The sequence below is a fragment of the Anas platyrhynchos genome, chromosome 24, assembly GCF_047663525.1.
Source record: "Anas platyrhynchos isolate ZD024472 breed Pekin duck chromosome 24, IASCAAS_PekinDuck_T2T, whole genome shotgun sequence".
Taxonomy (NCBI): Eukaryota; Metazoa; Chordata; class Aves; order Anseriformes; family Anatidae; genus Anas; species Anas platyrhynchos.
In genome coordinates this window covers 8,956,647-8,977,956 of record NC_092610.1, presented here as the reverse complement: position 1 = coordinate 8,977,956, position 21,310 = coordinate 8,956,647, and the positions used below count along the sequence as shown (strand labels likewise).

The following is a 21,310-nucleotide window of genomic DNA, read 5'->3' as shown; positions in this document are numbered from 1 at the left end:
GCACCTGCAAGAACAACTGCAAAAATGCTGATGTTTATAAAGTAGCCTGCTGGGACTATAATGAAGATGTCAAAACCTCAGGCGGGCAGCCTTTCTTTAGTCCCCTTAAACCATCTGTGGATAATGTGTGGAGGGGGGGATGATCTCACAAACCATGTAATCACAAATTTCGTGTCTTTTAGTCTCTTAAAACAAATATAAAAACAAAGATCAAAGCCACCATTTAGACTGTGCTGATTGACTTTTTGAAGAACAGCCCAAAGCTAGCATAAGCAAGCACTCAGAGTTCTAAACAATCAGTATCAAAAAAGACTAAACAAGAACATGTTTATCTACCAAATATCTTCTTGTATCCTTTTTCTGTTTAAATCTTCAGCCAGCTGGACATTCAATTTATTGAAAGCATGCCTTCATTTACTAAGAACATGAGTATATTCTTATGGATATGAAAATATATATTTATAGACAAAGTAGAGAGAAAATACATATTAAGCTGTACATAAAATGAGGCAAATGGCTGAGAAAATATGTACTCAGGCAATGCATCAGCTGGTTATCTTTATTTTTTCTTTTTTTTCTTTCTTTTTTTTTTTTTTTAAATGGGAAGTTTTTATTACAACTTGTTACATAGCTTGTAAAGTAATGTAAAATCTCTGATGTAAAGTCTTATATTTCATATTGAAATGCAAAGAACCTGGAATTAAAACTACCACTTAAAGATGATATTTTTATGGAAACTTGAATCCTATCACTGTTTTTGATTCGAAGTGTTCTGAATCATTATTTCTCATAATTACATGCAAATTAACATCTCATATGAACACATGGATTTCTATTTTATTTCATTAAGAGACAGAAAATAGCAATCACAAACAAAAAGTAACTGAACTCTTTCCAAAGTCTGAAAGTCTACAGACAAAATTTGCTTTGGTCTTTCAATAACCCAAGCACTTGCCCAAATTTTTAATCTTTCTGGATCCTGCTTCTCTGCAAGTCTTCCAATGTTTTTGCTAGACATAGCCTGATTTCATATGGCAATAAATATTTAAAACAAGAACAGACCCAAAAGCACAGATTTCCTGCAACAGACACCGAGATTTAACTCTTAGTTTTTCACTAATCCAGGAGCTCCAATCGTCAAAAATAATTTACAGCTTTTTTTGTCTTGGTCCCTCATTAGCTATGCTAAATGTCCTTGGCATCAAGAAATGAAGTAGCCATTTGCTCACTGTAGTATCCTTTGAATGGCTGTAAACCAGTAACATCAGGAAAGGTACTGCTTTGCCTCATTAGATTTATTGAACTAGCAGGGAACCATTCTGTTGCATGACTGAAGTCACTATTTGACTAAGTAAACATTTAATGTATTTTAACTAATGTTTCATGCCTACTCACAGCTTACAACTATTGCAACTATATATTTCAGCCATTTTCCTTTTTTTTCCATAACTGCCTCTGATTTTCTTCAGTCTAAACAAGACAAACTATAAAAAGGTCTTGCTCTGCCAAACTGCCAACCTGCATTGGTAATTTACATATTAATAATTACATACATAAAAGAGTAAAGCATTACTTAGCACAATTCATTAACAAAAAGCAGTTTGCATGTTGCCAGAGTTGAACATCACACAAGAATTGCAAGACCTGTCGCCTTTACATTAATATGCAATGCAGGACTTCAGCAGGTGCTCTACCTCCTGAAATCATTTTCATGAACAATTCGTCATGAAAAGTACTCTGATGGAAATATAATTTGCAATAGAGACCAGTGAAAAAATCAGATGTTGTCTCTGGCAACTGTACCAAAATTTCCAGTCACTTGTATGGGTCAAAAAAAAACTTAAATCCAGTTCCATACCCTCACGTCAAATAAAAAGATAAACTTATTAAGTACTGTCCATAAGGATATGAGTGTTTTTATCTGCTTTTCATGAAAAACAAAGAAAGAAAAACACACGCACCCTATCCCAAAGTATCACCTCTCCTAAGGCTTGAAATTTGCTTTTAATTGAAGTTTTAACACATCTGTGCTCCATTCCTACCTCATCTCTGTGTGCCAATGGTGTCCATACAGAAATACATACTTCATAAGAGAAAAAGAAAGATGATGACAGTTCCCTTGATCAATTTTTAGCAGGCTCCTCTAGGCAGCTGTAGCTTTAATCCCAGAGTCAGAAATTAAGACTAAATCTGTGAAGAAGTGCATTAAACAAATTTCACCCACTATGAGGGTGGTGAGGCAGTGGCACAGGCTGCCCAGAGGAGCTGTGGGTGCCCCATCCCTGGCAGTGCCCAAGGCCAGGCTGGATGGGACTTTGAGCAACCTGGTCTGGTGGGAGGTGTCCCTGCCCATGGCAGAAGGGGTGGAACCAGGTGGTTTTAAGGGCCCTTCCAATCCAAACCATTCTGTGATTCTATGAATTGTTGGAACTGTACTGTAGCATTCCAGCCAAGCTTTGTGTACTGGGTACACATGGTAAAGGTTTGGCTGCAGGGGTGAGCAGAGCCCAGCAGCTGCCTCATGTCAGAGCAGAGCTAGCTCCGGCCAGCTCCAAAAGGTTCTGGCTGCTGGCCAGAGCTGAGCCAGAAAGTTTAAATCACGAATTTAAACTTTCCACTTACCACAGCAAACTTCTATGTATGTCACCTCTTGGTTGCTTAGATCTCTTCCTGATGCACAGTAGCGCAAGGCTCAATTTTAAAAAGTCCCTTATTAGGAAACCAGGATGAATGTGACAAGGAGGGAACAGTTTATCACTTCATTCTTTCTCTAACTATCTCCCATTCTTCACTTCTAGGGCGGGACGCTCAATTCACTATAAGCAGTAAAAAAAAAAAAAAAAAAAAAGGCAACAGGCTGTAGCCACCAGGAAAAAAACAGCTATGATGGAAAGCCTTCAAGGTAAATCATTAGCTCCTAGACCTTTTTAAGTCCAGTCAACTGATCTCGTCATAAAATGAAGATGAAAGACATGGTCAATACAAATTCAGAGAATGGTAGAACAATCTGTTTCTTCAGACACAGAACGTCTGCATCCAGCTAGTTTGCAAGTAATCCGATGTGCACAGGAGGATCAGGTGGAGCAGTCAGTTTACTGCAATACCACTTTTCTCAACTTATAACTTTGTAAGTGCCTTGTTTTATCTCTGCTTGTCAAGCCTTTTGTACCAGGTATGTTTTTGTACCGTGCCTTCTGCCTATTCAGGAGAAAGCAGAATGATAAGGACAATATGCTTGCTTGCCTACTGCATGCTACAGTAGACAAATCATGGAAACCTTAAACATGGAAGTTAAAATTTTCATGAACGTCTTAAAAACAATAATAGGAAACTTCTTTAATAGTTGCTATGATCAATCTAAGCACAACTTTTAATTTCCAGACCACTTGTTTTCAATTTTTCATTTCTAGACTATGTCTTTCTAACTGTGGGATGGGAAGTGGACAATAAAATTAAAAAGAATCATGGATGGATTGAAGATAAATTAATACTGATATTACTGATATATTTTTATTAACAGGCTGTGAGCTGTGTCTATTTTCAGATTAAAGTTTGCTATAAAAATACGAAGCCAGCATAAGTTTAAAGCCTTCAAATATATTTTGGGTATTTGCATAATTACACTTGCAAATTAAAATTCCACTATTAATTACATATATATACAAGCACACCTTTTTATTACTTTTTTTTTTTTTAATGGATTGGCACTGGACATTTTCTGTAACAAATCTTTAAATGACGTTTAGATGTAGAGCTTAGTGATATGGTTTAGTGGAGGACTTGTTAGTGTTAGGTCAGAGGTTGGAATAGGTGATACTGGAGTCCTCTTCCAACCTAGATGATTCTGTGATTTTGTAAAATATGAATGACCGTGATTTTACCACACTTATTACAAACAATTAAATATCATGCCAAGTTTATTACATCAAGGCACATATCTTTGTTGAAGAAGATAACCACAATGCAATTTTAACATTTAAATGATAGTACCCAGCACCTCAATTAACCTAGTGCTCATGGCACTGAAAGGAAAAAAAAAAGACAAAGAACTCCATATGCATCTGCACATTTCTTAGCAAACAGCAAATTAATTCTGAGTGAGCAGTTTTGAAGTTAGATACATCATGCATTTGTGTCTCTTGGTAAGAAGTCAGTTTCTCTCGTATGCACGGTTGAGCTACAAAATAAGGAATTACCAAGCACCTGACCTGTTGTATGTCCACACAGATATGGAAATCAAGCTGAATTGTTTGCAGTTTCTATCTTTTCTAGAAACCCTAACAGAACGCAATGAGGATAACACAGGTTTAATTCCTATTTTCCAGACAAATGGCAGTCCTCCCTCTAACATAGTCTATACTTATGGGTTTAGCTTTAGACAAGTGTACTTCAGAGAACTGAAAGGATTGGCCATCTTAATAGTAACAAAGGAATTTCTCAGAATTACTGACCACAGAGATTCATAGGAGCAAAGAGTAAGAAAAGATTTTGTAAAGGTTTGTGTACTCTAGGAGACCACAATCTCTTTGTCCCCTCGCCCCCCCCACCGCTATAGCCAGAATTGCAAATGGCTCTGTAAATGTTATGGAGAGCTTTTCTGAAATCAATTCTAATAGCTTTGAATATAACTATAATCAGATTTTGTTTAAAGCTCTTGATATGTTCTTTGCACAGGATGGCTATCAGGCACATATAATTGAACATTATATAATAAAGAAAAAATACATTGGCTTTTTGTTCTAGGCACTAGTTTCCATGGACTACTTCTCATTGTATATTACCATTTTCATAAAAGCAGCTCCAAACAGTTGCAAAGACTTATATATGTAGTCATTTTTTTGCAACGCCCACAAGCTTTAACATTTCAGTTGTTCAGAATCTTACTGACCTATGCCCCTTTCCCCAACAAAGGAAATAAGGGCAACAAAAATAATTTCTCTTCTTGTTTTCTAATGTCTTAGAACAACACATATTCTACCTACACCTGAAGAGGCAACAAGTCACCAAATTTCAGGAAGCATAAAGCATTTAAGCAGGGAAGTCATGCATACACTATTTGGCATGTGTGAAAACCATTCAATTTCAAACATTCTTATCTGTATGGAGAATTTAGGCACTTCAGCAATTCCATGCAAATGGTCCAATACTGCTTTCACCATGTTCTCTCTTAAATAATGTTAACCTCATTCATCTCCAGAATCACAAAATTGGTGCAGTTTACTAAAATTTTGAATGAATTCTCCACCTATTTCCAACACTTGCTTGGAAACAGAGCTGAGAGTGACACCTTACCAAATATGTTTCATTTAGAAAAGATTAGAAGACAAAACGTAAGTTTACTGCAAGGAAGTACATAAATTTTAAATTATTTAGAAATATTAGTACACACAAAAAGCAATATACTATTTTGAATAAATTCCTGGTGCATTACTAAGTAACTTTAGGTAAAATAATGTTTATCTAAGAGAAACACGGAATTGCTTTACAGGCAAGGAGTAACCTAAAGAGGGGAGGCTTAGTTTAGATATAAAGAAGAAATTATTTGCTCTGAGGGTGGAGAGGTACAGCAACAGGTTGCCCAGAGAAGCTGTGGATGCACTTACCCACAGAGAAGATGTGGAACACTTCCCCACCCCTGGAAGTATTCAAGGCCAGGCTGGATGGGTCCTTGGGCAACCTGGTCCTTGGGCACCAGGGAGGTGTCCCTGCCCTTGTCAGGGGGCTTGGAACTCAATTATCTTTAAGGTACCTTCCAAACCAAACCATTCTATGATTCTGGGATTCTCACATCCTCTTTCCTTACTACCCTTTTGGAAGTCAGTACTCTTCAGACAGCTGCAGGCCCTCTTTCAACCTACATTTCTGGGAACAAAAACAAATTTTCATGTTGAATTTATGTCTCACTTTTGAGTATTTGGGCTCCTCAGTGTTGTATTTGTAAATATTTAATTTCTCTGAGTTTGCCCTTTAAAAACCAAGGGCATTAAAGATCTCTTCCTGTTTACCCATTTAAGTTAAAGCAAATCAATGAAGAATCATAGGATCTAAAGTTCTTTTGTTTTTTCCTAAAATTTTTCTTAATCCTCAATATCAGATTTGTCATGGCAAAGAAATCAATGAAGATACTGGTTGAATGTCAGTACCTAGGCTCTTGGATTATTACTACCATTTTTTTCCCCATAATCCATATTTAGAAAGCTAAAATGTCATATATGACTAGAGTGAACACTCCTATCTACTTTTTTCCCTTTAATACTGTTAGAGAGATCTACAGTTTCCAAAAACTACCTCATCAGAAATTCCTTAGTATCTCTTCCAGACTTCACTGACTCAAGAAACAATGTTATTGACCACACATCTTAGCTTCCTTTCTATTTTCTCTGAACATCATCTTAATTTTTGTAATTACTTTCGTTAGTTAACCTATAGAGCTGGGGTTCAAGCAGATCAAGTTCCTATGTCTAGACATATGTTCCTATGTCTATGAGACTTCCCCCATTCCACACGAACACCTCTATAGTGGCATGCTAACCACAACTAATTAATAATCAAATCCATTCTTCAATGGAGTTACATATCTGGTTATCCCTATTATCAGTATTTATATCTTCCTTTTTCCCTTGCCACTTCTCCTATTACTCTTTTGCTATTTTTACTACATTTGCCATTTTCTTTTTTTAATTCTTCTTAAGTACTAAGTTAGTTTAAAAGAATTCATTACTTCTTCCGAAGTCTCATTTTTGACACTTTCTTTTACTATTTTTCCACTCTCAATTTGAAGATTACACTATTGCAGTGGAATCTATCCATCATGAAGAGCTTGATTTCGTTGAATGTTACCTTGTAGTCAGGTATTCTAAATGAATCTTGAAGTGATTTTTGTTTCTTTTTTAACTTTTATTTATTTATTTATTTATTAAGGGGATTAAAATAATTTCACCCATATAGCCCCAGCACCTTTCCTAATCTTGGGCAATTACTCGTTACAGCAAATAATTGTCATTTGTTCCAAGTACCAGTCTTTGCTAGTAGTGACATTGTTACCAGCTTACTGTCCCCCTCCATACTAGACACCCAAAATTTTCTTTTTAAGTGAAAGAATGTCCTTCTAGAGAATGGAAGTTTTTACCCTGACATCTTTTAAGGCACTGATCCTTTATTTCCGTCTTACTATTCTAATCTTACTAATTACTATTTAACCCCCAAACTACTCTTTCCCATTATGTTTTTGTTTGTTTGTTTGTTTTTTTTAACATAATTTGCAAATTGCTTTCAGGAAAGCATTAAAGATAATGTTATTTCATTAATTTAAAATTAGTCAAGGTGATTCTCATGATATTTTCTGTTGTTCTTATGCACAAATTGCAAAACACAACTTTTATTAGCCTCACACTGAATTACTTAATTACAGGATGAAATCATATTCAGTAATAACAACTAAAGCACTTAGCCGTGTTCAAGAATGAAGTGAAAATCATTTAGATTCTTGCAAGTGGGTTCTCAGAGTTCCAATACATTTTTAAAGATACTTTTATATCACATAAAACGCATTCTTTTATATGATAGGACAATCCATAACAGAAGAAAATGAAGATCTTCATCCACTACAGCACTCTTTACTCTGAAAGAGAATGTCATGCTATAACCATTACAAAGAATTTCATTATTCTCTCAACCACAGCAGCCACCCAGTGGCTACTCTTTTTAATACTCAGACACGCATAAAACCAGGAATTTAGGAGATGGTCAGAACCTGCAATTTTCAGTGATAGCCTCTTGCATTAAATATTCCTTTTATGTGAAAGAGGAAATAAAGCCATCAACATTTTTTCTTTGGAAGCAGACTCTACACAAACATTCAGAAGAAGAGGAAGAAGAAAAAAACAAAGATATGGATGTAAATGTTGTGAGGCTCTTTTGTCATTACTGTTTATATATATATATATATATATATATATATAAAAACATATATATAAACATATATATATATAGTGTCTGCTTTTCTTTAAATAAGAGTGTTAATAAGAAGATATATTGTTAATAAAGTTTTAATAGGAAACTATTTCTGTGTGATAGGCTATTTTTTTTCTTTAAACTATAAATCTAGAGAGAAAAAAAAAGTTATTAAATGGAAAAAAAGTTATTAATGGATGTTAAAAGTATCAAGAAATTTAGACCAACAGCACTGACAGATGTTTCTGAACTACATTATAACTCGTTATGAAAGTTTTGCAACAGTTCTCAATCTTGCAGGAACATAAGAGAATTTATTTCATGCCTTATTTAAGTGTCTTTTTGCGTAGGTGCCAGAAAATGGCTTCATATCCAAAAGTTTGCCTGTTTTTTTTTTTTAACTGTATTGGTCTAGCTAAAAATGTTACTCTCCCTGCCATTTTTGCCTTGAAGATATCTGTAAACCTTCACAGTTTCAATATTAGTGATTATTAGACACTTTAATATTTATAAAGCAATTATATACAGCCAAAGAGGAACTTAAATAATAAAATTCATTTAAGATGACAAGAAGCATGAAGTTCTTCATCCACATTCTTATGATCTTCCAAATACTCTACTTGAAACCACTTCTTTCCATTTTCTAAGTTCCAAGTTTAACAAAATCTGTGTACATAATGTTTCAATAATGAGGAAAACCTCTATAAAATTCAAAAACTATAACAAATATAAATTATTATCAATGAATAATGCATGTTACTACCAGACAAGAAGTGACAGACGATTACAAAGAAAAGAACCAATACACTTTGTTGTAAATGGCATCGGTTTCTGCTGTGCATACCTAAGTATGTTGGAAGATATATACTTATTGTTACAGGAGTTCCCTCCAGCAATCTTAATATTTGGAAACTGCTATAGTGCACTCTCATTTCAATTGAATGAATGCCATTCTTTGATATTCCTGTATAAGAAACAGAATCAGGAATGATTCTTTGAAATATAAACTTGTGTAATAATTTTGCATTCTTTCACGTTATTACTAGCCTCTACAACTGTATTACTTGTGCTTTCAGTAAACTGATAAAAATTTTTGCCATTTCATCTATAATGATAATGATCTCTAGGAAACAAAATACATAATTAAAAAATCATAAGCTGACCTTCAATGTATGTTTGACCAAAGTCTGGAATTTCTCTTTGAACTGAATCTGATAATTGTGTTCTGTGCTAGAGACGATCACGTACAGTCAGGACTATGCTGCAGCTTCCTTGACACAAAGCTACACAGTCAGTGTCACCAGTCTTCCATACATGTGTAGGACAAGCCCACTTTCTGCATCAAGCTGAGTGAAGGTCTACATGAAGTCTTTTAGCAGCACCTACAGATTCCTGTTTTTTTTTTGTTTGTTTTGTTTTGTTTTTCTCTCAGAGATAGCCACTTCTTTTTGTCACATTTTCTGCTTACTTAAATTTCTTTTTCTTCTCCATCATTATTAGTCCCCAACTTCAAGATGACCCATTTATTTCTGCCCATTTTTCTTTGTAGAGGGTTCAGAACCTCTAACTGAGAACCCAGGAATCAAACATTTTGACACATCTACTTGTTGGTTTGACACCTGGAATTTGATATATAAGTTCAGGTTGAGGAACTGGTATGTTCTCCAAAGCAGACTGCAGGCAACACACAAAAAGTTAATGGAAATATGTAATTTCTTCATACATCATCCCTTCTCATGGAGGAAAGTAGTTACTAGCTTATCTTTGTTCAACTCCTTAACCTGAAACTATTTGCTCTCAATAATTTATATTTGACTTTAATTACGTTTCAGTTCTAAGTTCCAATGAATTCTGATAGACCATATTACTGAAAACATTTGCTTAGTGTTTGCATCATTTAACCAAGGCTAGGGTCGATAAATATTAGCTAGCAGTAGGCCTACAGTCCTAATTTTTATTTTTTTTTAAATTCCTTCTGCTGGACTACAGTACTACCTGAAGCTATGACTTCAGTTTTTCCACTGCAACATGCTTAGCCACTGACAGACTAGGCTGTTGTATGGATAATACCCTTGCCAGAATTTTAAACCCTGCCCAGTGAGATTCAATTTTTATTGGACATTGGAATTAATAATGAAATCAGTTCTTAACTGAATTTAGCAAATCCCAAAGACCTTAAATTCTCTAATACTTGATTTTTTATTTTCCACTTGGAGTTTCTAAAACAAAATGAGAATAATATTAATAAAGTAGTGGAAGTAAACAAAACCAAGCATTAATATTGGATTAGTATTAATGATCCAATTAATGGAGCAGTTTGTCATTCACTGATGGATCATCAGATTAGCCATAAAACATGCAACATGTTACAAAGAAGGGTTCAACATATCCACTATTTAGAATAAACAACTGATGTAGTGTATGCCTCCGTACCTGATGTACGTAGTGTATAAGTGAATGAGAAATTTGGAAGAAGCAATAAAGTAGAGTGAGCCAGAGCACAAGACGGTATGAGAGATGAAGAGGGACAATGTGACTGTGTAAGAAAAAGACTTGGGCAAGCACACAAGACTAAGCATGAAGAAGCACGTGTGAGAAAGACAGAGCAAGAGAGCACGTGCCCATGACTGAACACAAAGGAGCATACAGAAGACTGACGAACAGCAAGTGAAAAGGCAAGAGCCAAGACAATGAGAGACAGCACGTGAGCAAGAGGTAAAATGAAGAGAGTGCGTAACAGAGGGCACACGGGGGAAGGGGTGCACACCCAATGATGGCATGAGAGCACAACAGAGATACAGAGCACAAGGTCTCTTCTCTGGTATCTCTTTTAAAAATCAGCACATTATAGCATCCAGATATTTTCTCATATTAGGAAAAATCAGGCAATGTTACCCACATGAGTGATCACCACTCAAACACTGTAACTTCACATAGCATTTGGCATGAAAGGCAAATTACTGGTTTGGAAGGTGGGGGGGTTAAATCTGACAGGGAGCTAACACACACACAAGTGAAAGAGGAACTCTTCACACGCTACTTTCGTGTACAAACAAGAATTTCATCACAGTGGAGCAAAAATATATAGTAGCAATAGCACAGGTGTCCTATGATCAGCAATATCAACAATAAAACCACAATCTTACCAAAGACAGGAGAGAATATTTAAGGTTTTAAAAACAGAGTCAAAAGTTAGTAATTATTTAAAAAAAAATGACTCACCCACTCACCTAGTGCATTTTAAATTGGAGAGCAAAGTTAGGAGAAAGACAGCAGCTGTCTCTTTCACCAATTACCTGCCAGTGCTAAAGTACTACATTTGCATCCACAAAATGCAATGCAAAACTAAATTTTACTGCATTAAGAGAACTGCTTAGTCTATCGCTTCACAGTTCAGAGAAAACATAGAAGACCCAGAACAGAATCTTGATGCACTTCTGTTTTAAAATGCAAGTCCTGACAACCTGACAATGTTTCATGTAGCCCCTTTATCTCAAAAAATATATAATAATAATAAAAATTAAAATTAAAAATCTCTCTCTCATATGAAACTTGAGCTATCCCAGAATGTATTGTTTCATTTCCAGCACACATGAAATGTAACAAGATATTGCACTTTGGTTGCCTTTTAAAAACAGAAGCACAGCAGAACTCAACATTATCCATAATCCTTTCATTCACATATTTCCTCTCACGTCTTTCATTTTTTAATCAGAGAATTGAATTATTATTGGCCTTAAAAGGCTGATACTTTACCACATCTTGCAAAGTACAAAAGCAACTTTACCTTTTCCCTGCTGCAGCCTGCCTTTTGTTCTTCTTAGATTAGTCATTTTTAAAATCTTCTCCACTGTGAAATCAAACAGGTCGCGCAGGCAGGGCGAGCAGGAAGGGAGGAGAGCAACCCCCGCCCACACGAACGCCTCTTAACGACGGTCTTTAGCTAGGCGATAATGGTCTCCACAAGGCACGGAGCGCTCTGCAGGAGGTCGGTACACACCCAGACCGACTGCCCGTTAAAGAATGCAGCGGTTCAGGTCACCGGATGCAGGGAGTGTCAGAGCCTGCTGCTGCCGTCGGCGGGAGGCAGAGACACTGCGTGCGTGAGATGTGAGCAAGTGGATGACCTGATCCGCATGGTGGCGGAGCTCAAGGAGGAGGTGGAGAGGCTGAGGGCCATCAGGGAATGTGAGCGGGAGATAGACTCCTGGAGCAACTCCCTGCAGGGCCTCAAGGAGAGGTACCGGGGTGAGACACCCCAGATGGGGGTGGACCCCCTGCCCTGTCGCCGTCGGGCAGAGGGAGGGGATCTGGGAGTTGAGGAGGAGTGGAGACAGGTCCCTGCGCGACATGGCAGGCGATGCCCTCCCCTTCCGGCCCCACCTTCCCAGGTGCCCTTACAAAACAGGTTTGAGGCCCTGGAGATTGAGAGACCAGCAACTGAGGAAGAGATAGAAAGTGTTCCCAGGAGGATGCCTAGGGCGAGGAGGTCGACTCTACGCATCAGGACTGCCTCCACCAAGAAAGAAAGAAGGGTGATTGTCGTGGGAGACTCTATCCTTAGGGGGACAGAGGGCCCTATTTGTCGGCCTGACCCTACCCGTAGGGAAGTCTGCTGCCTCCCTGGGGCCGGGGTCAGGGACGCTGCCAGGAAGCTCCCCAACCTGGTACGCCCCTCTGATTGTTATCCTCTCCTGATAGTCCAGGTGGGCAGTGATGACATTGATGACAGAAGCCTGAAGGCTATCAAAAGAGACTTTAGGGGGCTGGGACGGTTAGTGGACGGAGCAGGAGTGCAGGTAGTATTTTCGTCCATCCCTACGTTGACAGGGAGGGGTACGGAGAGGACAAGGAAAGCCCACCTGTTAAACACATGGCTCCGGGGCTGGTGCCTACGCAGAAATCTTGGGTTTTTTGACCATGGGGCAGTTTACTCAGCACCTGGTCTGATGGCCGTAGACGGGTCCCTATCCTTTAGGGGAAAAAGGATCCTGGGCCAGGAGCTGGCGGGGCTCATTGATAGGGCTTTAAACTAGGTAAGAAGGGGGATGGGGCTGAAGCAAGGACTGTTGGGGCTGTGCCAGGGGGAGCAATGGCAAGGCCGGAGGATAAGGTAAAGGCCCAGCTGAAGTGCATCTACACCAATGCACGCAGCATGGGTAACAAACAGGAGGAGCTGGAAGCCATCGTGCAGCGGGCAGGCTACGACTTGGTTGCCATCACGGAAACGTGGTGGGACCAGTCTCATGACTGGAGTGCTGTGATGCCTGGCTATAGGCTCTTCAGAAGGGACAGGCAGCACAGAAGGGGTGGTGGTGTGGCTCTCTATATTAGAGAGTCTTTCGATGTTGTAGAACTCGAGGCTAGGAATGACAAGATCGAGTCCCTTTGGGTTAGGATCGGCAGGGACAACAAGGCTAGTGTCCTGGTCGGGGTCTGCTATAGACCGCCGAACCAGGATGAGGAGACGGATGAGGAGTTCTACAGGCAGCTGACAGAAGTTGCGAAATCGTCGGCGCTTGTACTCGTGGGGGACTTCAACTTCCCTGACATATCCTGGAAGCACAACACAGCCCAGAGGAAGCAGTCTAGGAGGTTTCTGGAGAAAGTGGAAGATAGCTTCCTGACGCAGCTGATTAGTGAACCTACCAGGGGTGGTGCCCTGCTAGACCTTCTCTTCACAAACAGAGAAGGACTGGTGGAGGATGTGATTGTCGGGAACAGTCTTGGGCAGAGTGACCACGAAATGGTGGAGTTCACTATTCTTGGCGGGGCCAGGAAGGGAACCAGTAAAACCACTGTATTGGACTTTCGGAGGGCTGACTTTGGGCTGCTCAGGACACTAGTTGGTGGAGTCCCATGGGAGGCGGTTCTGAAGGGCAGAGGGGTCCAGAAAGGCTGGGCGCTCTTTAAGAGGCAAATCCTAATGGCGCAGGAGCGGTCTATTCCCATGCGCCCAAAGATGAGCCAGCGGGGAAGAAGACCAGCCTGGCTCAACAGAGAATTGTGGCTTGAGCTTAGGAAAAAAAGAGGGTTTATAATCTTTGGAAAATTGGGCAGGCCACTAAGGAGGACTATAAGGATGTAGCGAGGCTGTGCAGGGACAAGATTAGGAAGGCCAAAGCTCATCTGGAGCTCAATCTGGCTACTGCTGTTAAAGATAACAAAAAACGCTTTTATAAATACATCAACACCAAAAGGAGGACTAGGAAGAATCTCCATCCTTTACTGGATGCAGGGGGAAACTTACAAGAGATGAGGAAAAGGCGGAGGTGCTCAATGCCTTCTTTGCCTCAGTCTTTAGCGGCAAAACTGGTTGCTCTCTGGATACCCAGTACTCAGAACTGGTGGAAGGGGACGGGGAGCAGGATGTGGCCCTCACCATCCACGAAGAACTGGTTGGTGACCTGCTACGGCACTTGGATGTCCCCAGTCAAGGGTTTTTTGGCCATGATGGTAATTGGTGATTTCCATGTTCTTATCACAGGTTAGGAGCTTTTCCACCCTGCCCTGTCAAGGACAGGGTGTGGGAGGCTGGAGGAGGCTAGGTGGGCACCTGGCAGTTGCCACGGTCAAGCTGTTTTACTGGTAAATAATATTCATGGTGTATTTGGGTGACCCCTGAAGAGACACTCCAGAATACAGACCCAAGTCTGTATTTCCATGAAAAATACATGCCAAAACAAGCTCATTTTAAAAATCTTACCCCCTTTGCAGAAACATACCTGTCTCTAAAGGGAAAGAGGAAAAAAAGAAAGAATTAAATGAAGCATTTGCCCTGCCAATAACCATTATTTATTAATGGCAACACCTCACACATAGTCTGAATTAATCATATTGCTTACAGAGTTTGCATTTACTGCAAGGTAAGTTTTAAATTTTTATAGATGGTTAAAATACAAATGTATCCTAAATTCTCAGAAAGTTGCAAGCATAGAGGAGTAATGACTCTAAATTTCTTTACGAGCATTACGTGGGCAAAAATATATGCTGAGTTTTGACTGCGGATTGGATTCTCGTTAGAGAGAATACTTTTCTTCTTTTTTTTTTTTTTTTTTTTTTTGAGCAGAATAATAAGGGTGTATTCTTATAGCTCCCTTTCTACCTCTACAATTACTTTAAAATGTTGTGAAGACTCAGCTTCTCAGCACAAGCTAAATAGGCAGTTCTTTGCCAAGATCCCTGTCCATTGTGCATTCATGAAAGCAAACATGAATGCCATTGATCCCAGCAGGAAGGCTTGCAGGCTTGACACACTCTGTGCCAAAGCAAGGGCTCTAATTAGTGATCCTTCCAGCTGGACAGTAAAGGCCTTACCCTTCCTTAGGGAATAATAAGACAGGCCATGTCTGAAGTCCCCAAGTAAGCTTTATAGAATAGGGAGCATGCAGAGAACTGCATTAAAGGCACTAAACCAGCCGACACAGGTGACCGAACAGTGAACTGTGCACTTGGCAATGAACAGAAAAATGCCTGCTACACAAGCATCATCTGGTCTTTGGTTCCTCCTGTTTGCCTGAATTACTGTCAGAATTCAAAGGACTGTAATGGATGGCGCAACTATTTAAAAGAAAGCAATAGATTTGTTGCAACAGTGATAGTTTTGAATATCTTCAAACCTTTTCTTCAAAAACAATGCTTGTTGACAATATAACATACCAATTCATAACATCACCATTCTTTGCAGAATAATGATAAAAAACTCATTAGCAGTAACAGGCTTTGAAAAATAGGCAGCATGTGTAATTTCAGCACTTCAAAACTGTTCGCAATAAAGTCACTTTTAATTATATTTCTTTATAAAGAAAAATTATCTAAAGGATTAAAAATAGAAAGTCCTTTCATAGTAAAGATTACTAGCACTAGACTGCAAACACTGTAACCAGAGAAAAGCACTTGTACATATATGCAAAGTGTACATCTAGGTTTCTGTATATAAAAGATCTTATACAACTTCTTTTATTGCATTGCTGCTTCAGAATTCTGACAACCACAATATTCAAAACGCGAGTTTCACTGAAAAAGCAGGATCTACTGAAAACAGTGGCTTATTTAAACATACTTTACATATAAGCGCATGAAATGTATAAAGAAGCATTGACATCTTGAAAGATTACAATGCCAAAAATTGCGTGAAGCTACAGTAGAAAAAAAATCCAAATGGTATATGCATATCCATTGTATACATCAATTATCTATTAACAAATTCCCAACGTAGATAAATTCCTCCTCTGTTCAAAAATAAAAATAAAAAAATCCTAAGTTAACACTTTTAAAAATAAACGAGAACGTACAAGTTTACACCCTTCTAATCCAACCACATTTGCTTTTTGAAAGCAAATGCAAATTCTAAAAGTGAAATATTAAAAGTATTTAAAAACGAAAATTTTTCACTTAGAATTATTATCCTACCTTGAGAACTGCAGTTTCTTTAGCCAAGCAAAATGCTTGGTCCTTCTGATGTTTGTTCCATTTTCACATCAAGTGGATATTAATTTTAACTACTAGCTTTCACTGAGAATCTTTCATTCTTGAAGAGAAATAAGAAAATTACTTATTGAAAACAAACAAGTCTCATTTCAAGATAGCAGCTTTTAGCCAATAGTTTTCTGATTTTCTACCTTTTGTTTAATACTGGTTATTCTTACTTGCCTGAAAGACTGCTACATTTCTCTTATCAGCAACATTATTATATTTTTTCTAAAAATAAGATTGAAAAAAGAGAGGAAGAAAGGCTGTAAACAAAAAGCTGTAGAATACAAAGGCAGTTAAAAGTTGGCTTCACAGCTCCTCAAAATAAATACTGAAGGATTATGATTCTGTAACCACAATCAGGATCTTTTTTACATCAAAGCTAGAGAAAAAGTAATGATATTAGTGCTTTGGACTCTAAATGGAACATACTGTTATTGCTGGGCAATAACTGTCCTTGTGCTGAGTGACAAAAAAAAAAAGGGGAAAAGGCGCACTTCCCCTCCCACATTCCCTGTATATCTCTAAAAATAAAGGACAGGTGAATATTCAAGGTGAAAATCAATATAATTTTTAAGATAGCCAGGAAGCCTTTAAATTACCTGAAGCACATTCTGTGCTCATTTAAAGAACATTCTGTATGCAGGCTGTAGTAAGAAAAGTATCTGTAGAATTAAGCAAAAGATCAATGAACAAATTTTCAGTGTACCACAAACACAAAGAATTCATAATGTAATAGTTATAAAACAATTGACTTTATGATTGTTTAATATTATCACAGGCTCATAGAGATGTATATTCAAGGTATTATAAGGTTGCATTAAAGAAGGTCACATTAAAGTGAGGACAATAGCTCTGAATCTCAAAGGATTTGGTCTAAGAATGTATTGGAAAACGAGAGATTCATAATAGTTTTTTCAGCCTGTTTTAGCATGTTTTCTAATACCATGAAGTCTTATGACATATTTAAAGTCAGTTTAAAGCTTATTTTTCTTCATTAAGACAATGAAGTGTGTTTTTCCTACATTCATGCTATCTATAGCACTTTGGTTTGCACTTCCGGATGCAGCCCAGCTAGTATGCATTTTCTTCTACATTCACTAATGAGGTGGTACAAAAATAAAAATAAAAATCAGGGAATAAATTAGGAGACTAAAATGCAACCTACAGTGAGATGCAATCTACAGGTGGAAAAACATAAAAATTGAGAAGTATGTCAGCGTAAATTCATAGAATCATAGAATATCCTGAGTTGGAAGGGACCCTTAAGGATCATCAAGTCCAACTCTTGACACCGCACAGGTCTACCCAAAAGTTCAGACCATGTGACTAAGTGCACAGTCCAATCTCTTCTTAAATTCAATCAGGCTCGGTGCAGTGACCACTTCCCTGGGGAGCCTGTTCCAGTGTGCAACCACCCTCTCTGTGAAGAACCCCCTCCTGATGTCAAGCCTAAACTTCCCCTGCCTCAGCTTAACCCCGTTCCCGCGGGTCCTGTTGCTGGTGTTAATGGAGAAAAGGTCTCCTTCCTCTCGACACCCCCTTACTAGGAAGTTGTAGACTGCGATGAGGTCGATTGTTAATTGATTGTTAATTGATTGTTATGCTCTGGTAAAAGACGTATTCAAGTGGAGAGAATATCTGTCCAGGCTTGGAGTCAATCATATGCAGTCAGTAGAACCTGGCTCAAATAACAAAACCAGTTTCTGACACTAGGTCCTTACTACTTCAAAAATGAGCAGCTAGGTTCATTTGATGCTAGACACTGCCCCTCTGGTAGTCTACCCAGGGCCTAGAAGGGACATACCTCCAATCTCTAATGACCTAATAGGTGGGCTGGCAGGAAACTGGCCATCCAGAAAATGACAGGTCCAAGTTTGAGGTTTGATAGGAAGGTTTTGAGAGCTCTCGCTTTGTCACAGCCTGCCAGTTTTCTATGCCCAGGAGAGAGCTCTACTCTTTTTCTTCTCATGGTTTTATTCTCCATCTGAACACATAGAAACTGGCTTCAAAGTCTCAATTCTCCCCACACTGTGATCAAATAAATGAAGTAGTATCGAGGCTCATTCTGATCTCTCCACTCTAATTTATGTACCAGAGCTCTCTAAATGGCATCTGACAGACAAACTCCCTCTGCACCCATGTCTCTGGCTGGACAGCAATTCAAATTCAAATAATAATAATAATAATAATAATAATAATAAAGCTCTCTGTCTTTCCTTCCTTTTTTGAAAACTAAGCAGTTATCACAATGACAAAGAAAAATGACTGCCCTCCTTAAGACATTTGCAAACAACAGATGATTGATGATTATAGAATTTGGCTTACAGAACCTTAGTAACCAGTCAGAAGAACTGCCAATGGCATATACATGTATACAATTTTACCACATGGCATCAACTTGTACCCACCTCTGACTGCCACACACCTTAAGTTAGCACCACTCAGTCTGCAGGAAGGGGCTGTTACCTGCCTTTAATGTTAAATGTTTAATGTCTAAAAAACACACTACCGTGTATAGAACTTGTTGGAAGTCTCTCACCAAACATAAGAAACTTAACTAGCTTAGCAAACGAGCCAACCTTTCAGACTTTATGTTTATCCCTACTAATGAGAGCAGTACCACCACGATGAGGCAGAGCTGAGAAGCCTGCATGTGTGGAAAGAAACCTCACTAATGTACTGCACGAGCACTAAGCTTTACATACTGCTCAACATGAGCATTAAAATAATGGTGTGCTTTGCAAGCCCTATAGTTTTTAACAAATAAAAGAATCTGAAAAGCTGAATTAGTAAGTATTTTAGGAAAGACTTAAGTGTTAAATATTCTGTATCACTGAATTAAAGCTGAAAGGTTCCCATGTTATCCACTCTAAAAATATCCACTACCCTGCTTTACAGCCTTTTGGAGGCTGTTTTCAGCTACGATGGGGGAATAGACCCCAGCTAGACCTCACACGTATCAGACAAGCCTCAACTCCAATGCAAACGGAGCTGTCTGACCACCAACTAAGGCTCATGAAGTGACTAAACACTTCCTTGACAAGTGCCAAATGCTGATCTAAAATTCCAGATATAAACATGTAGGTAACATAGAGCCACCACTGTGGGCTCTTTATACATACAGCAATTACTTTTTTTTTTTTTTTTTTTTACTAATTCACACACCTTAGCAATTACCTAAACTATAAACTTTAACGCTCCCACAATCTATTCCCTTTAGGTTTATTACTAATTTTCATTTGAAACGGAACACCTGAAGCAATAAAACTGCTAAGCATTCATATCTATCTTGAGAACAGTAGTTTCCTAAAACTACTATGAAAGAGCCCACTATATGAACTGCACTGTTCAAACCTTACACTAACCTACAGCTTTTGGGGATTTATAAAACTCCTTGCAGAAGAGAATGTGCAGCATTTGTACACTTGGCATGGATTCTGCTATTCATTAGAAAAACTTTATAAACACTGAGTTTTTTCTGACACCACAATGATCATTCATGTACATACACATATACATGCATGCATATAAAATGGGTGAAACCTATAATGCTTAAAAATACAAAAATTTGAATGTACTTATGTGTATTCTTCATGATGTCAGCCAGGTCCTTAGAAGTATACTGACCAGTCAAAAATAACAGTATTTTTTACAGTGCTTATTAACAGTTACATCAGTACAGACTTCTAGAGAAGTTTCATGGTTAAACTTCTGACTTTAAGATCACATTTTGTTTTTTGCTTTTTTGTTTGTTTGAACTGTTCGTCTGTTCATGCTGAAATTTAAGATCTGATTTCACAAATTCAACTTTCCAGATGCCTTAAGAGCCAAGAAATAAATTCTGGATAGCCTTACTGTCCACTATATTATGCATATATTGAAACAGCCAGCCTCTTAATTAGCTGATTATACAGGGAGTTAACATCCCCTTTTTTTGCATGGAGTTACCTCATTTGGATACTCACGTTGCAGTCACATATTCCTCATGTTTCTAGCAGAAATACTTTATAGACTAGTCCATATAGGCAGCTTATAAGAAGGACTACACGAGGACCTACATGAGAAACCAGAAAATAATTTCTCTGCCATGCCATCTTGCAGGACGGAGGGGGAAGGAACCACCACCAAAAAACACTTCAGTTTCATCTCTAAAACACTGCCGCCCCCCAGAGGCAGCGGTTCGCGAGCTGCAGCTCTGTCAGCTAAAATTTGCAAAATTCGAGCAAAATTTGAGCGCCTGAGAAACATTGCTGGGCGTTTTCGCGTTAACCGGTGCAGACAGAGGTAACCGTGATAACATATAATGGAAAACCAGCCTCCGTGAGCAACATCACACCGCAGGTTAGACATGATTTGTTCCCAGGTATTGCTACCTAACCACACACGGATGGGATGGCTGCAGCTGTATTTCTGCCTCTTTGGGCCCCGGTATTAGTTATGGCAATAACGGGGTGTCACGGCGAAGAAACGTGTCCGCCCCGGGACTCGAACCCGCAACCCCCGGGTCTGGAACCGCCCCGCCCCGCCCCACTGCCCTCTGCGTGCGCACCGAGCGGGGCTGCCAGGCGCATGCGCACTGGGAGCCTCCACCCCCCCACACACACACCCTCATGGCCGTGGGCGGTGGCCGCGCATGCGCAGTTGCAGCCGGGGGGCAGCGCTCTGGGTGTCTGGTGCCGTGGGTGGTGTTCCCACTGGATCGGTCTGGGCAGATACACATGCAACCCCATTAACTCTTTTAGAGTAGAGCGAGGGGTTAAGCCATCACCTTAAGGCTTATTCTGTCTCGATTCGTAGAGGCTTGTTTTGTCTCTATTTTGAGTTGTAAGTGACTTTGCTACCGGCTCGGTATGCGAAGATACATCGGAGGACACGCGTCTCT

At 38.9% G+C, this 21,310-nt stretch overlaps 2 long non-coding RNA genes across 5 annotated transcripts in view; both read right to left on the bottom strand.

Moving 5' to 3' along the window:
• LOC139999387 (uncharacterized) overlaps positions 1 to 2,540 on the bottom strand; it is a 37,788-nt gene extending 35,248 nt beyond the window's left edge. For all 4 annotated transcript variants that reach the window (XR_011804824.1, XR_011804822.1, XR_011804823.1 and 1 more), the window contains exon 1: positions 2,043 to 2,540. This is a non-coding gene — a long non-coding RNA (uncharacterized lncRNA). The remainder of the gene's footprint in view (positions 1 to 2,042) is intronic.
• Positions 2,541 to 15,554: 13,014 nt separating this feature from the next.
• Positions 15,555 to 21,259, bottom strand: LOC139999384 (uncharacterized). The gene is made up of 4 exons (XR_011804815.1): positions 20,394 to 21,259; positions 17,028 to 17,090; positions 16,366 to 16,483; positions 15,555 to 16,184 (listed from the first exon to the last, which is right to left on the bottom strand). It is a non-coding gene; the product is annotated as an uncharacterized lncRNA (long non-coding RNA).
• Positions 21,260 to 21,310: the final 51 nt, after the last annotated feature.